This window comes from Tamandua tetradactyla, chromosome 3, assembly GCF_023851605.1.
Source record: "Tamandua tetradactyla isolate mTamTet1 chromosome 3, mTamTet1.pri, whole genome shotgun sequence".
Taxonomy (NCBI): Eukaryota; Metazoa; Chordata; class Mammalia; order Pilosa; family Myrmecophagidae; genus Tamandua; species Tamandua tetradactyla.
In genome coordinates, this window is record NC_135329.1 from 97,172,178 (window position 1) to 97,190,361 (window position 18,184).

The 18,184-nt window shown below is 41.8% G+C and overlaps 1 long non-coding RNA gene across 5 annotated transcripts in view; it reads right to left on the reverse strand.

Moving 5' to 3' along the window:
- Positions 1-18,184, reverse strand: part of LOC143677549 (uncharacterized) — a 92,978-nt gene that overhangs the window by 64,321 nt on the left and 10,473 nt on the right. The gene's annotated exons all lie outside the window — the stretch shown is intronic.

Consider the following 18,184-nt stretch of genomic DNA (forward strand, 5'->3'; position numbering starts at 1 on the left):
CCCTCTGATATTCTCTCAAACATTAGAGACTCCCAAGTCAATAGGCCAAGCCCTTGATCTTGAGGCTGGCTCTTACGAAATGTATTTATTTAGTAGAGAAGTTAAACCTAACTATAGTTATGCCTAGGACTTACTTCCAGAGAACCTCTTCTGTTGCTCAGATATGGCCTCTCTCTCTCTAAGCCCAACTCTGCAAGGAAAATCTTTACCCTCCCGCTACATGGGAAAAACATCCAAGGGGAAAAGTCTTCTGAGCAACATGGGATATGAACTCCAGGGATGAGCCTGGCCCTGGCACTGCGAGATCAACAATGCTTTCCTGACCAAAAGAGGGGAGGAAATATAACAAAATGAGGTATCAGTGGCTGAGAGAGTTCAAACAGACTTGAGAGGCTATTCTGAAGGTTATTCTTATATAAGCTTCTTGTATGAGATAATACTGCTAGTTATCATGGTTTGCTAAATCCCAACGAAAACCATTCTTGCCAATCCTAAAGAACACCTACGGCTCTATCTGAGATTCTACATAAGTTCCATGATTACCTTCCAGAAACCTAAAACTTCCAGATGGTTCTTAGGCTAGATAAGTCCTGAAAACCAGAAGGGCCAGCCTCTCTAAGAACATCAACTAGGTTCGTTCCCCTATCCCATAATATTGATAGCCCTTTACAACATGAAAAAGTTAGAACAGGAAGAGTCCAATTACCCCTCAAGATTGGGAGAAAGATCTGTAAAACGTTTCCTCTTTTATAGGACTTCAGAAACTAATCAAGACCCACTCAAATTGGTGGAGACATGTCATCCCCTAATCCAGTTTAACAACCATTCTTAAATAAATCTCATCAATCGCTGAGGTGATCTCATTACAGTTTCAAACATACAGTATTGAATAGAGATGATTCTACCTTTATCAAATGGGATTTATAGTAAAACATGGCTTTTCTTAGGGGGCATGCTTCCTTTCAAACCATAACATTCCACCCTCTGACACAAAAAAAAGACATGTTTTTCCATATGTAAAATACACAAATTTTGTAATTTATTAATTTTTCATTAATATAAAATTATATATTATTAATAATTATATTAACTTGTAAATTGTGTATTAATTAATTTTTGTATTAATTCATTTCTAACAATATCAGAAACCTTAAACCTTTCAGCAGCAACACAATGAAGTACAAAATTAGAGACACGATAAAATCTCATCAAGTCAGTTACAGGCATTGTCTGTCCTCAGGCAAAATTCTCTCCATTTGCTCTGGACCTTTGAAAACTCCGCACAAGTTATTTGCCGCCAACATATAAAGGAGGAACACTCGTAGGATACATATACACATTTCCATAAGGAGGAAGGAACACAGGGGTCACTGGACCCATACAATTTCAAAAACCTGCAGGGCAAAGTCCATTACATTTCAAAGTCTGAGAATCATTCAGCTTTGGGGCTTTGGAAAGTGGCAGTCCCACCCCTGCCCAGGGCCTATGCAGTGGCCCGCCTCTTCCCAAATCAACCTCGGGGAACATCCAGGAGACCACCTCTGGGATCCACCCTCTCCAGGCATCAGTGCCACCCCTGGGCTCTCTGCCATTTCTGGGGCACACGCTCAACCCCTGCACATGGCCGCAGCCAGGCTCTCCCAGTCCCCCAACGAGCCGGCTACGCCTTTTCCAAGGCCCGAGGCTGCACAGCTCTTCCACTGCAATGAGAGGGGACACTCATCCTCGCCCTTCAGGGTACACTCACCCTCTCCATGCATACAGGTGGGTCCACTCTCCTGGCCGAGGTTTCTTGCCTTCAGACCCGAACTCTCATGGTTCTCACTCTGCAGACTCCAATCTCTCCCTTTTGTGTCCTCCTCTGTCAAGACTGGCAGTGGTTCCGTTTATACCAACAGTCTCTTCACGCACTTCAGGACTTCTCCACCATTTTCTTCACAGTTCTTCGAAAATCTTCCCCTTAGCCATCCAAAACACCGTTCAAACATATCTGGCATTTGCAAAACGCCGCAGCACCCCGCTCTCCCGTACCAAATCTGTTCTTGTTTGCTAGCTGCTGGAATGCCATATACCAGAAACGGAATGGCTTCTAAAAAGGGGAATTTTATGAGTTGCTAGTTTACACTTCTAAGCCCGAGAAAATGTCCCAATTCAAACAAGTCTGTAGAAATGTCCAATCAAAGGCATCCAGGGAGAGACACCCTGGTTCAAGAAGGCCGATGAAGTTCAGGGTTTCTCTCTCAAGTGAGATGGCACATGGCAAACACAGTCAGGGCTTCTCTCTCAGCTGGAAGGGCACATGGCAAATACGGCGTCATCTGCTAGCTTCCTCTCCTGGCCTCCTATTTCACGATGCTCCCCGGGAGGCATCTTCCTTCTTCATCTCCAAAGGTCACGGGCTGGTGGCCTCTCTGCTTCGTGGTGCGGCAGTATTCTCTGCCCTCTCTGAGTCTCTCATTCTCCAAAATGTTTCCTCTTTTACACGACTTCCGAAACTAATCAAGACTCACTCAAACGGGTGGAGACATGTCATCCCCTAATCCAGTTTAACAACCATTCTTAACTAAATCTCATCAATCAGGGAGATGATCTCATTACAGTTTCAAACATACAGTATTGAATAGAGATGATTCTACCTTTATCAAATGGGATTTATAGTAAAACATGGCTTTTCTTAGGGGGCAGGCTTCCGTTCAAACCAGCACACTCCGTCCCCTCACCCCTAAGAAAGACATGTTTTTCCCATATGCAAAATACATTAATTTTTGTAACTAATTAATGTTTCATTAATTTTTGATTCTTATAAAAATAACATATATTATTAATTATTAGATTAATTTGCAAACTGTGTGTTAATTAATTTTTGTATTAATTCATTTCTAACAATATCAGAAACCTTACACCTTTCAGCAGCAACACAATGAAGTACAAAATTAGAGACACGATAAAATCTCATCAAGTCAGTTACAGGCATTGTCTGTCCTCAGGCAAAATTTTCTCCATTTGCTCTGGACCTTTGAAAACTCCGCACAAGTTATTTGCCGCCAACATGTAAAGGAGGAACACTCGTAGGATACATATACACATTTCCATAAGGAGGAAGGAACACAGGGGTCACTGGACCCATACAATTTCAAAAACCTGCAGGGCAAAGTCCATTACATTTCAAAGTCTGAGAATCATTCAGCTTTGGGGCTTTATAAAGTGGCAGTCCCACCCCTGCCCAGGGCCTATGCAGTGGCCCGCCTCTTCCCAAATCAAACTCAGGGAACATCCAGGAGACCACCTCTGGGATCCACTCTCTCCAGGCATCAGGGCCACCCCCGGGCTCTCTGCCATTTCTGGGGCACACGCTCAAGCCCTGCACAGGGCAGCAGCCAGGCTCTCCCAGTCCCCCAACGAGCCGGCTACGCCTTTTCCAAGGCCCGAGGCTGCACAGCTCTTCCACTGCAATGAGAGGGGACACTCATCCTCGTCCTTCAGGGTACACTCACCCTCTCCATGCATACAGGTGGTCCACTCTCCTGGCCGAGGTTTCTTGCCTTCAGACCCGAACTCTCCTGGTTCTCACTCTGCAGACTCCAATCTCTCCCTTTTGTGTCCTCCTCTGTCAAGACTGGCACTGGTTCCATTTACACCAACAGTCTCTTCACGCACTCCAGGACTTCTCCACCATGCTCTTCACAGTTCTTCCAAAATCTTCCCCGTAGCCATCCAAAACACCGTTCAAACATATCTGGCATTTGCAAAACGCCGCAGCACCCCGCTCTCCCATACCAAATCTGTTCTTGTTTGCTAGCTGCTGGAATGCCATATACCAGAAACGGAATGGCTTCTAAAAAGGGGAATTTTAGGAGTTGCTAGTTTACAGTTCTAAGCCCGAGAAAATGTCCCAATTCAAACAAGTCTATAGAAATGTCCAATCAAAGGCATCCAGGGAGAGACACCCTGGTTCAAGAAGGCCGATGAAGTTCAGGGATTCTCTCTCAAGTGAGACGGCACATGGCAAACACAGTCAGGGCTTCTCTCTCAGCTGGAAGGGCACATGGCAAATACCGCGTCATCTGCTAGCTTTCTCTCCTGGCCTCCTATTTCATGATGTTCCCCGGGAGGCATCTTCCTACTTCATCTCCAAAGGTCACTGCCCGGTGGCCCCTCTGCTTCGTGGTGCGGCAGTATTCTCTGCCCTCTCTGAGTCTCTCTTTCTCCAAAATGTTTCCTCTTTTATACGACTTCCGAAACGAATCAAGACCCACTCAAACGGGTGGAGACATGTCATCCCCTAATCCAGTTTAACGACCATTCTTAACTAAATCTCATCAATCAGGGAGATGATCTCATCACAGTTTCAAACATACAGTATTGAAGAGAGATGATTCTACCTTGATGAAATGGGATTTATGGTAAAACATGGCTTTTCTTAGGGGGCATGCTTCCGTTCAAACCAGCACACCGTCTCTTCTTACGTGGAGCAGGAGTGAACCCAATCTATTCTTCTCTACATTCTTCTCAGAAGTCAGACTGCTGGGTTTAGAAAACCACCATTTGGCAACCATCGTAAGAGCAGATTCAGGCAAGAATCCTCAAGAGATGCTGTAACACACGTGTGAGAGCTGGAGAAGCCACAGGGTGGATCCACAGTCTCAAGCATCTCTCTGCAAGACATTTCCTAATGAGAAAACGAAAACACTTGCTGCACTGGAGACATGCCGCAGGAGCAGAACCACAGATACAAGCAAAGCTCCTCTTACAGAAGCAAAGGACCCTTCTGCATGCCTCTGAAGTTGGCACCTCTGTGTGTGTGTCAGTGTGTGTACATATGCACATGTGTCTGTGCGTGTGTATATGTGTGTTTGTGGAGGGCAGGAGGACACTACAAAAATGCAGTCTCTGGTTGGTTGAAGCATGTGCTCTTAGTCTTCGCTGCATCCCTGTGGGTGTGAACCCACTATAAAGTGGACCTTGTGAAGATGCTATGTTTATATAAGGTCTGGCCTCAATGAATCACGGTGAGCTTTAATCTAGATTACCAAAGTCCTTTATAAGGAGAAGAAATTCAGACACAGAAAAAGGGCCAAAGGGAGGAGCCAGAAGTTAGAAGTCAGCAGGAACTCCAAAGAGAATGGAGAAGACATCACCATGTGAAGGGACAACTCGCTCAAAGGACACCATGGGAAAAGGGAGCCACCACACCGGGTCGTGCTCGTGGGCCTGTGGCACATGGTGGGGCCAGGCAATGGAGGAGCAGGCTCTGCAGGTGGGAGTCCTGGCCACCTCCAACTCCCAGGGCCAAACCCAGCCTGTGGTGTTTGTGCTAGCAGCCTAGTAAAACTAAGACAGTTTCGAAACTGGAGAGCGGGGTGCTGCTTTTGCAAATACCTAAGAATGTGGGATTGGATTTGAAACTTGGAAATGGGCAGAGGCTGGGAGAACTTAACAGAGAAGTCCTAGACTGCTTTGAAGAGACTGTGGGTAAAAATATGGACATTAAAGGCCTTCTGAAGAGGCCTCAGGAAATGACAAATGTGTTACTGGAAATGAACTTGGGACACTGAGCTCTGATGTTGGATGGATGGCAGGACTTGCAAGAGACAAACCTAGGTATTTAACTGAGATTTCCAAGTACTCTGGAAGGTGCAGCCTGGCTTCTCCTTGCAGCTTGTAGTGAAAGGCAGGAGGAAGGGGACAAGCTGAGAACTTAATTCCTAAGCATAGAGAAACCAGAAACTGATGGTTTGGACATTCTCAGCCTACCCAGATGGTGAGCTCTGAGACTGGGGCCAGTAGCAGCTCTGCCAGGGAAAATATGGCTGCTTTCCTGCTATGGCAGCAGAGTTGAATGCTTGCCACAGTGACCAAGAAGCACACAGCCTAATAGGTTAACTCTGTGGCCCTTTTTGTGAATTTTGCTGACCCCAGGCTTAGATGACACTTCCCACCTCCTGGGCTTAGGACCCTGCCCCTTCTCTTCCCATGTCCTAGTGTCCAGGGAATTCCACCTGTGGCATCGTGCTCCTCAAACACCGTTCCCAGCATTCCAGCTGGAACCCACAGCTCTTATGCTGAACAGTTTGTCCACCTGCCATGACAACAGGCCACCTTGTCACTGTCCTTCATACCCCCAGGTCCCCACATTTTCCCTCCTTCCCCAGCTGAGAGTCAGCGGCCCCCTCATTCTACCTCTGCCTGCTTCATGGAATGCCATGCACCCCCAGTCCCTGGGCACTCCTGGCCTTGCACTACCCATGCCATCCCAGCCCCTGTGGATGAGGGCGGGCCTCACCCAATATAGCCAAAAAGCAAAGGAGATTGGACAAGAGAGAGAAGTCACCGAGAGCAGCTGGTAGCTGATGGCCAACAGAAGTCAGAAAAGAAGGGAGAAGACGCTGCCATGCACATCACTGTGTGACAGAAAAGCCAAAGAACCCCAAAGATGGCCGGAAGCCGGGACACACCTTCTAGCCTCTGAAATCTTGAATCAATACATTCCTGTTGCTAAGCCACCCATTGCGTGCTATTTGTTTTAGCAGCTAGGAAACTAACACAGACAGCCAAACCCCTTCCGGTATCTGAGTCACCCATTTGTACACTTCTGTGGACCTGCCTTTTCTGCTGTCCCTTTCGTGGGGCTTCTAGCCACAGTCTGGGGGTCTGGAGACCCAGCCTGCCCTCTGCTATTAATATGAGTCAATTTGTGAAATGTCCTGGGATCTTGAATTACCCCCACAAGAGTATCTGCTTGCTGATTTTGTAATGACAAAAGACTGGGAGGAATGGTATGAGCTCTTATATGCATGATAAAAAGGGGAGTAATTCAACTTCTGACTAATGTTTGTGAATGTAAAAACGTTAGAGACAATTCATCTCCTTCAAACAAAGAAGCTGTCTCAATGTGAGTGACTGTTTGGCAGACATATTCAGAATCAGAAACAATATTAAGGAATTGTGGAAAATTTTGCAATACTTGAATTACAGCTGCTAATTCAGTGTGCTGAGCTGAGGTATAAGGTGTTTTCTAACTTTTGTTTTCCCCTGGGGTCATATGTGCAGCCCGTCCATTACTACTACCATCAGTAAAGATGGTACTGCCTCCCTCCAGTGGGGAAGCCTGAACTATTTTAGGCAAAATCCACTGTGTTCTTTTTAAAAATTGTTAAGTTCTGACATAGGCAAATGATTATCAATTTGTTCTTTAAAATCACTTAATGCTATTTTCCAAGAGGTATTGAAAGGCAGCTCATTAAGAACAAGCTCAGAAATTAATTTTTCTTTATCTTGCTCTGCTAAAGGTATGGTAAAAAAGCAATTTTTTAAATTTATTATAATAATAGAGTAGTTTTTAGAAATTACAACTGGTGTGGGCCAGCCAGGTTGTAAGGACTCCATAGGTTGAATTACAGCATTAACTTTTATCAAATCAGTTAACACTCTCCATTTTTCTGATTTCTATTTTATAGTAAATACTGGAGAATTCCAGGGACTATGAGATTCTTCTATATATAAAGGTTTTCATAATCCTTCCAGATATTCAAACCTCTTAATTATATTTTAGGACTTCTAGGTGCTCTCCTTTGTCTACTTCAAAATCCCAGAAAGGAAAAGGAAAATCTATACAATGATTCAGTAATCAAAATCATCCCTTAAATCCTGATTTCTTGGTTATACTACCTTCACCATTTCTGGACCTCAGAAGGTCTGTTCCCTCTCCCTTCCATACCCTTCCCCATCTGGTAACATCTATTCCTTCTCTAACTCCAGCCTCAGCCTGGGAAGTCACCTCCAGACTAACCTCCCCCTGCTGAGATTGCATCAGTATTCCCTTTTTGTCCCCTCACCACCACCACCCCTCATACAGCTGGCCTTCTCTTCTCCTAGTCCTTGCCTACACAAGGCCCCACTCCTCCCAATGCAACCACTAGACACAGAGCCCATCACAAACTCACCTTCAGGGCTACTTGGAGCTTGGTTAACCCAGGCCAAGGGTTTTTTTTTTTATATATTTAAGCGGATAAAGAAAAATATCATACTAATATCAGAAAGAAGGACAATTTACCAAAAGAAGAAACAGAAACCAACTTTGCCTCTTCCATTATAACATGGATGCTACAGGCTTTGGAACAGTGATTACAGTTCTGAGGTAGAACACTTGAGACATTTCATTTTCCTAACCAAAGAATAAGCAGGAATGAAGTACTGGGGAGAAGGGTGAAATTAAAGCATGTTAAAATTCTCTTCTTATTAGGCAGATGAGAGAATGATGAGACAGCCACTGAAGAATTTTGATATTAAACAATGCATGTACAAATAAATTTGTTTAATATTTAACAATAACCCCTTACCCCCACAGACCACCAGCATTTGTCACCCATCCCCCTTACCACAGATCTTTAGCCCCTGAATTCCAATGAACCCCTACTGGTGCCTGTCACTAGCTTCCCAATCACTTAGCCAATACAGCCTCCTCTAATCCTAGAGCCCCATAATTCTAAAATGCCTGACCCCAACAAACCTTTAATCGCTAACAGAAAATGAGTGCCCCAATCACTTGCCTCCACAGACACTCCAAACATATCTTCCCACAGGTTCCTCAACCATTGATACTCACAGAATATATCAATCTTTATCTCCCATGTGATTTCAAAATCCCTCTCCTATCATTCCCTTGTTGGTGTCAGTAACAGGGAACTGATACCCACAGGACTACCAAGGAGTGACCTTTACAAAATCTGTAATCACCAATAACAACTCTAATGCACCCTCACCCTCGTCAGCCATTCCCTGCACCAACCGGCTTTAACTGAAATCTGCATCCTGCGAATGCTTCTTCCTTGCAGTGTTCTCAAGTAGATGTTATTTATCTTGCCCACTTCCCCCAACACACATGACTTTTGTACCTTAGGCCAGAAGATGAGGTCAATGACTACTTCCAACCATTTCTTCTTTCTCCTTCAAAACCCCAGCTCATTTAGAGGGTCAAAAGGTTTTAACCCACTAGCTCTTATTGTCGGTATAATCGACCAACTTCTTGATCATTGTGTTAGGGGTCCCAAGACCACTACCAGGTCTGAGATTCACGGGGTGGACCCACAGGATTCACTATCTACTATACAGAATTTATTATAGAGTAAGGATACAAAGCAAAATCAGCCAAGGGTAAAGTTACCAGGGACAACATCTAGAGGAAACTAGGCACAAGCTTCCAAGAGTCCTCTCCTAGTGGAGTCACGTAGGATGCCCTTAATTCCTCCAGCAACAAGTTGTGACAACATGTGTGAAGCTCCTTAGCACTAAGAGCCCAAGGTTTTCTGGGGACTGGTCACAAAGGTACATTTGGTCTAGCACAGATAGAAATTCCAGACTCACAGAAGGAATATAGGCATTCAACATAAACTGCATTATATGTACAGTGAGCTGCTCTTATCAGTTCTGAAAATGGAGGGAATCATCTGGAAATATAAATTCTAAGACATCATCCTTGCAAGCCAGCTTTCTAAGGATAGCCATCTCAGGCCTGCTATGTTAATTTTTTTCCGTACTTACTCTGCTTCATTCACTGAAAACTTAAGCACCAGCTTCCTCTCCACCACAACTCCTGTCACTGTTCTATGCTACCTCTACATCCAAATGGAAGAGTCATTTAATACCTCGTCCCCTCTTATCCAACTCTGGAAATCTTTTCTTCTACACCCAATCTCAGCCACCCACTTATCACTCATCCAGTGATGGCATCCTTGTTTTTCACAATCTTTCATTCCCTTCAAAGCTAGATTGTTTGGATTCATTGTTCTACCACCATACACATTTCCTTGAAAACAACTTTAACTTCCGTGTTCTACACTTCATTGAGCTCATCTAGAAAAACATCTACCTTGGTAAGACTCCCCTCTGCATCTTTGTAGCTAAACACTGCATGGTAAAAATCAAACAATTTTCCAGACTGGACTTAATTTACATCCATAAAATGTATTTTAAATGGGCACTCGATATTGCCAGCAATCCTACTACTTTTCCCTAGGAAATTCACCTCTCCTCTTTCCAAGATTATTGTTTCAACTTTTCTTAACTCTCCTGAAATCCCCAACATCTTTACCCACTCTTGGCTGATGAATTTGCCCTACGCTTCAAAGAGAAAACATTTTCAAATAGATAAGAGAAATCTTGTCTTGTCACCACCAATTCCACCATCCTATTTCCTAATCCATATGGTCTGCTTTTCCTTCTGTTAAAATTAAAGACATGTCCTTTCTCTCAGCAAAAGCCAGGTTCTCCACTTGTGCTTTGGATTGCATCCCCAACTGCTTCCTCAACTGATATCTCCCCTTCTGCTAGATCTTTCCCATGGGCATACAAAACTGCCTTAATATCACTCATCTGAAGAAAACCCCCCTTTTGATCTCCTGCCCCACCCTATATCCAGTTCCTTGCTATACTGACAGAAAAATTTCTCATAAATATTGATATATTTGTTGTCTTCACTTCATAATCTTCCAGTCTTTCACCTCACTTCAACAAATTTTACCCCCATCACTGCACTGAAAGAGCCATTGATATCCGTATCAGTCAAAATGACTACTGAGCCACACCTTGCCATAGTCAAGGTCTCTGTAGTCATTCTTCCAGAACTCACAAGACCACATAACACAACTGACTAATCCCATTGACGCAAACAGCTTTCTTCTCTATGTTACTGTGACACCACACTTCCACAATTTTCTTCCTCTCAGTGGTCACCCCATAGTCTCTTGGTCCTTTATCTTCAGTCAGACCTCTAATGGACAGAATGCCTCACAGCTCTGACCTTGGCTCTTTTTTCTTTCCCATTTGCCATCTCTCTCTAGGTAACCTCACCCAGTCTTACGGCTTTAAATGCCAACTTTAATGCTGATTCCATTAAATACAGATTTCCCAGTGGAGACCTCTCCTAACTTCCAGAGTTATACATCAAAAAGCTACTCAACATCTCTACTTGAACGTGTAATGGGTGTTGCAATCTTGACATGGCCAAAACAGGACAAATGTCAACAACCATGAGGTTCCCATTTCCATCCAGAAAATCTGATATTCCCACTGAAGTCCTATCAGAAGGAATTAGGAACCAACTTAAAGAAGTTCCTTGAAGAATCGATACAGTCCCAATCACAATTCCTGCTGACTTCTATGTGACAACTGACAAGCTGATTCTAAAATTCAGATGGAACTTAGGAACTTAGAACAGCCAATATAATCCTGAAAAAGAACAACAAAAAAAAGAACTTACGAACTAAGAATAGCTAAAACAATCCTGGAAATGAAGATCAAAGCAGGAAGACTCTCAGTTCTCAATTTCAAAACTTACTATGAAACCATGGTAACTGAGACATGGTGGTACTGGCACAAAAACATATATATAGATGAAGGGAACAGAATGGAAAAGTTCAGAAATAAACCTGTATATTCCTAGCACACTGATTTTAAAAAGGGGTGCCAAGAGGTCTCATTAAAAATAAGACAACTTGAGCATCAAATACGGTAAAAACTGCAACAGAATGAATATGTCAAATATGTTAACATTTCATGAGTTACAATGTCAACTAAAAAAAAACGGGTCACCAGTGGAGAATAATGTTAGTGAGTCAATTCACTATTTAGAAAACTAGTAAATAATTTGTACTGGTTTTCCTATATTAATTCTATAATAGAGTTGTATAAAAAGTAGATGAGACATTGCTCAATATAGTAAAGAACAAAGGAAAAAGGGATACTTTTTTAAAAATGAATGATAGAATTAGAGCATCACTATTTTGTAATCCCTGAGGGATTGGCCTTGATTTATAACTGCAACTAATATCACAAAAAGAGAGATGACCAGATATTACATACCTTCTAATGGGAGCACATACTACCACCCATGACATAGTCTTACCAAACAAATTGTCACTTAATCTGATCCAAATACTAATTGACTGAAAATACAAAGAAATGGAGTCCCATGAAAAACACCACAGAAATACAATCAACAACACCACAAGCTGTGGGAAATTCTATATGACAAATTACCATTTTTGTAAAAATAACTGAATAACTCCAAGGAAGAAGAGAACAGGAGAGACAGATGAAGGTGAAGCCAGTAGGTTAAAAGAGACATAATAAACCCACTGCAATGGGTGGACTTTATTTGGATTCCACGTCAAAGAAACTAACTGTAAGTTTAAAGAAAAAAAAAAGCATTACATTTCAGACAATTAAAAATTTGAACACTGACAAAATATTTTGATATTAAAGAAATTATTGTTATTTTCTCAAAAAAAAAAAAAAAAACCCAAAACGGTGGTCTTTTCCCATATCACTCTTTCTCAGAAATCAGAAATACCATCCATCTTCAGGTCAAAATTCTAGAGGTAAATATTGATCCTTTTCTTCCCTCATATCCCATAACAAGTCATCAGAAAGTCCATTGGTTCACATTCAGATATATTCTAACTCTAACTTCTTTTCCTTTCAGTGCTACAACCCTACTCTAACCATCATGATCCCCTCCCTTTTATTACTGTAATAAACTCCTAATTGACCTCCCTGTCTCTACTCTTGCCTCTCTGTGGTCCATCTTCCATGGAGTGGTCAAGGTGATCTTCTTAAAGTAGCAAACAGATCAGTTCAGTTCCCTGCTTAAAACTTTCAGAATGGTTTCTCACTGCAACCAGAATAAACCCAAACTCCTTACCATAGCCAAGATCCTAAAGGATCTGGTCCTTTCCTACCACTGTAATTTCAGATTTTTAAACTTCTTCCATGACTATATTGGAACTACACTGGCCTTCCTTAAGTTCTTTCAGCACACCAAGTTCAGTCCTGTCTGAGAAACATTGTATTAGATGGTCCCTCTTCCTGGAACACTCTTTCTTCGGCTCTTTGCACAACTGCCTCCATATTATCATTTATGCCTCAACTGTCACTTCCTCAGAAAGGCTTTCCCTGATTAACCTGGCTAAAGCCACACACTCTCTACCCTCAGATACTCTCTACCACATTATCCTCTTTCCCTTGCTTCATAGCGCTTATCAATATTTGGAATTACTTGTTTCTATTTTTATTTTTTCTTGTCTACTTCTAAATTCTAAGGACATTAAGGGAGGCACTATGTCTCTGTTTCCTGATACATGGCCGGGCGTAAAACATACTACTTGTAGACTGTGTTCCTATGGGCCTCCAATCACTGACATTGTTAACTCCTCAATCACTAAATTTCACCAACTTCCCCAAACTACCAAACCCCACAAGTTTCAATCACCAATCCCACAGATCTCCAATAACTGACCTCCACAGGATCTTAAACCTCTAAAATCTGTAATCCTAGCAAACCCCTGAATCTCTAAGGCTCTGTCACAGAATCTTAGAGGACTTTTAATCATTAATTCCCACTAATCAAGTCATCACTGAAAGTCCAGTTACGATTCTGTACACCATCTAATTGTTGACATGTAAAACCCACATCACTGCTTCTCCCCAACCACATACAGATCACCTATGATCCTCAGGGACACCTCAATATTGACTCTCCACAAACCTCACCAACCACTATCTCCCCACTAACAACCAGTATCCCCATTATTCATCATAGTACAATAATTACTCTCAAACAGTCTGCTAACCAGACATCTACAAACATCACTATCACTGACCCCCAGGCCTCCACCTCAGATCCCAAGTGATACTCCCGATCACCAAACCCCACAGTCCCCAAACCTGCACTTCTCTGACAATCCAGTCTCTCACCATCATAGGCACCCATAATTGCTGACTTCCTTTTTTTTCTTTTTGGCTTGAAATTTGAGATGCCTGAAAGTGATCTCCACAATCTCTGACAGTTCACAAAACCCCCATTGTTCCAAACTCTGACCCTCAGTGACTGTCACAGTCCTCCCATCACTGTCACTTCTTTCTTAAGTGAAGGAATTCTCTTGTTAATGCCTTAATTTGGACATTTTCACAGCCTTAGAATCATAACTTGTAACTTGATAAATCTCCTTTATAAATGCCAATTCATTTCCGATTTATTGCATTCTGGCTGCTTTAGCAAAGTGGAACATGGTACATACAGAAAATCCCGAAAAATCAATAACAAAGTTCTACAGAAATGAATTTGGGGTGCAAGACAACACCCCCAAATTAATAGTGTTTCTAATCACCAGAAATAAGAAACTGGGAGAAGAAATCAAGGGAAAAAAGGATTTACACAAGCAACTAAAAGATTCAAATATCTAGGAATCAATCTAACCAAGTATGTAAAGGACTTATACACAGAAAACTACAAAAGATTGTTTAACGTAATCCAAGAAGACCTAAATAAATGAAAGAATATTCCATGTTCATAGACTTGAACACTAAGTATTGTTAAGATGGCAATTCTACCCAAAGCAATGTATAGACTCAATGCAATCCCAGTCAAAATTCCTACAACCTTCTTTGCAGAAATAGCCAATCTTTTCCATCATATGGAAGGGTAAGGGGCCCCAAATAGCCAAAGCCATCTTGAAAAAGAAGAATGAAGTTGAAGGATTCACACTTCCTGATCATAAAACGTATTACAAGGGTTCCTGGAAAATGGTAGAATAGGATAGACTGAATTCAGCCCTGCTCCAAGGAATAGCTAGAGAAGGGATGGGAGGGTAACTGAGATGGTGATTCCAGGGTGTGACCCAGGAGGGTCTTCTGCAGCATGTAGGGTGGCCCTGCTTGCAAAAGCTGAGGAACTGAGAAGCAGAGAACTGGAGACAGTCCGGCTGGTGAAAACAGTCAAATGTGGAAGCCCAGAGCCCTCAGGAGTGTATGGATTGGAGAGGGGGAAGAGGAAGTAAGCCAAGCCATGTTTCTTGAATGCACTAACCTCACCAGCACAGTCCCACAACCCAAGCACCTGAACCCCATCAAGCACCCCCACTCCCTGCGCTCCAAGTGCCCCCACCCCATCAACCCCTTGTGAGTGTACCTGCCCCACACCCCCACCCTCAGTGCAGGCACACCTGCCCCAGCCCAATCCACCTCTCTTCCACAAGCTCAGTCTCATCCCACCCCCGAATGAAGCTGATCAGGTCGGGATTAAGGCAATTCAGAACACAGGGTAAGGAAAACATTGCCTATATTTTAGAACCGCACCTACTCTTTGAGATCAAAGGAAAAAAGGCCTATTTTGTCTGGAACATAAATTTTCTGCAGCACATAATCTAACATAACCTCTCTGTATAGCTCATTTGAACAACTGAAATACAGGGAACCCAGAATAAGAATGAAGGTCTTTAATCCTGTATAGCTTAAAATAATACCTGGATAGATCTTAGAACATATCAAGGAGATAATCAAAAAGTATTGGCAAAGTCCCTTGAGGGATGGGAGAAAAAATAAGGAACTATTAAACTTTATCATCAGGGAATCCCCTGATACTGTGTCAAACATCAGGGACACCCATATCGAGAGGCCACGCCCTTGATCTTAAGGCTTACTCCCATGAACCTTATGTAGGTAGTGGAGAAGCTTAGCCTATCTATAGGTATGCCTAAGACTTACTTCTGGAGGACCACTTTTGTTGCTTAGATGCGGCCTCCTCTCTCTAAGCCCAACTCCATAAGTGAAATAATTGCCCTCCCCACTACGTGGCACATGACACCCAGGGGTGAAAGTCACCTGGGCTGCATGGCAGATGACTCCCAGAGATGAGGCTAGCCCTGGTACTGTGGGACCAACAATTCCATCCTGACCAAAAGGGAGGAAAGAAGTGTAACTAATAAAGTATCAGTGGCTGAGAGAGTTCAAATAGAGTGGAGAGCCTACTCTGGAGGTCACTCTTACACAAGCTTCAGTTAAGACATTCCTACCTATCATAACTTGCCAAATCCTAACCAAAAAATTCCAGCCAAACCTAAAAGAACATCTACGGAAATATATAAGATTCTGCAATGGTTCCATGCACTAGATTCCAGAAACCTACAACCTCCAGATGGGTCCTGGACCAGATAAGTTCGGAAACACAGGGGGCCCAGCCTCTCCAAAACATCAGCTAGTTCCATCTCCCTACCCTGTATTATTGACAGCCCCTTCCAACATGAAAAGTTAGAATGGCCATGGTCCAAATATCCCTAAAGAGTGGGATAGAAAGATCAAAGTTGTTGGTGGAGTTATACAGAGAAGGTAGGGTATAAGAAATGAATATGATAGCAGAATCATTAAATTCATATTTCTTTTAGTCTCTTGTATCTTAGAGCAGATAGAAATAAAAACCTACAATTGTGGAATTGTAATCCATACCAAACTCTGAAATCTGCTAACTAATTGTTGTGCTGTGTTTTGAAATTTACTGCTTCTTTGTAGATATGTTATTTTTTTCATAAAAAAGAAAAAAAATGTCGATTGTTATGATTAAAAAATATTTATTCCTTCTAGCCTCCTCTATTCTGGAGTGACTATAAGGAAAAATCTGAGAGGATGGTATGGTAACCCATGACAAACTCTGGGATCTGTCCTGTAACTACTTGTTGAAGAGTGCTTTGAAAACTATGGGTTTTCTCTTTGCGTTGAATAGATGCTATATTATACAATTAACAAAATAAAGAAAAAGAAATTTCTAACAGGGAAGCCTAGATTGCACAATAATTGTGATTACATGTTAAAAAAAAAACTTATTACAAAGCTACAGCAATCAAAACAGCATGGTGTTCAGGGAATGGTGAGAATGGGGACAAATTCAACTTCCCTAAGTTGAATTCTTGATATTCTCACAAGCAGTGTGGACAACCAAAGCTATAGGCTGAACCCCCAGTCTTGGGTTTCCTTCATATGAAACTTAACCCCACAAAGGATAGGTCAAGCCCACTTAAAATTTAATCCTAAGAGTCATCCCCAAGAGAGCCTCTTTTTTTGCTCAGATGTGCCCTCTCTCTCCAGCCAACACAACAAACAATCTCACCACCCTCCCCCATCTATGTGGGACATGACTCCCAGGGGTGTGGACCTTCCTGGCAATGTGGGACAGAAACCTAGAATGAGCTGAGACTCAGTATCAAGGGATTGAGAAAAACCCTAGAATGAGCTGAGACTCAGCATCAAGGGATTGAGAAAACCTTCTTGACCAAAAGGGGGAAGAGTGAAATGACACAGTGTCAATGGCTGAGAGATTCGAAACAGATTCGAGAGGTTATCCTGGAGGTTATTCTTTCGCATCAAGTAGCTATCACCTTGTTATTCAAGATGTAATGGAGAGGCTGGAGGGAACTGCCTGAAAATGTAGAGCTGTGTTCCAGTAGCCATGTTTCTTGAGGATGACTGAATAATGATATAACTTTCACAGTGTGACTGTGTGATTGTGAAAACATTGTGTGTGATGCTCCTTTTATCTACCTTGTCAACAGATGAGTAGAACATATGGAATAAAAATAAATAATAGGAGGAACAGATGTTAAAGTAAATTTAATTTAATCAATGCTAGTGATCAATGAAAGTGAAGGGTAACGGGTATGGTATGTATAATCTTTTTTTTTCTGTTTTTCTTTTATTTCTTTTTCTATTGTCTTTTTATTTCTTTTTCTGAATTGAATGCAAAAGTTCTAAGAAATGATGAATATGCAACTAAGTGATGATATTGTGAATTACTGATTATATATGTTAATGTTTTAGTTCAGTTGTTAAATTTCTCTTAATAAATTTTAAAAAATTAATACAATATTACCCATTATCTATAGTCTTAAAATATTAAAAACATTTGAGTTAATAATTGTACTTATTCTACCTTAACCAAAGGAAGTGATTCCAAAACTAAAAGTCTTTATTACCCAATACATCTACTTTATTTTGAATAGTAGAAAATTGAGGTGGGAGAATAAAAATCCAAAGGATAATTAACTGTTATGAAGCTATTAAAATATGTCCAAAATCTAACATAAAATATAAGTATTCAAATATAAATCCAATGCGATTAAAACTGTATTTTAAAAATAGGCTATTATAGACTACCACCAACAAAACAGTACTGTGAACTGAGGAAAATATACACTAAAATATTAAGTCATTATCTATCATTCTATGGGACGTGTTTTCTAAAATTTGTTTTGTGACTTTATGTTTTTTCCTAACTTATTTCAGTGCACATATATTACTTTAAAATGAAAACTTTACACCAATAAAGCCAGACACTGGCAATCCCCACCAGTGCAAAAAA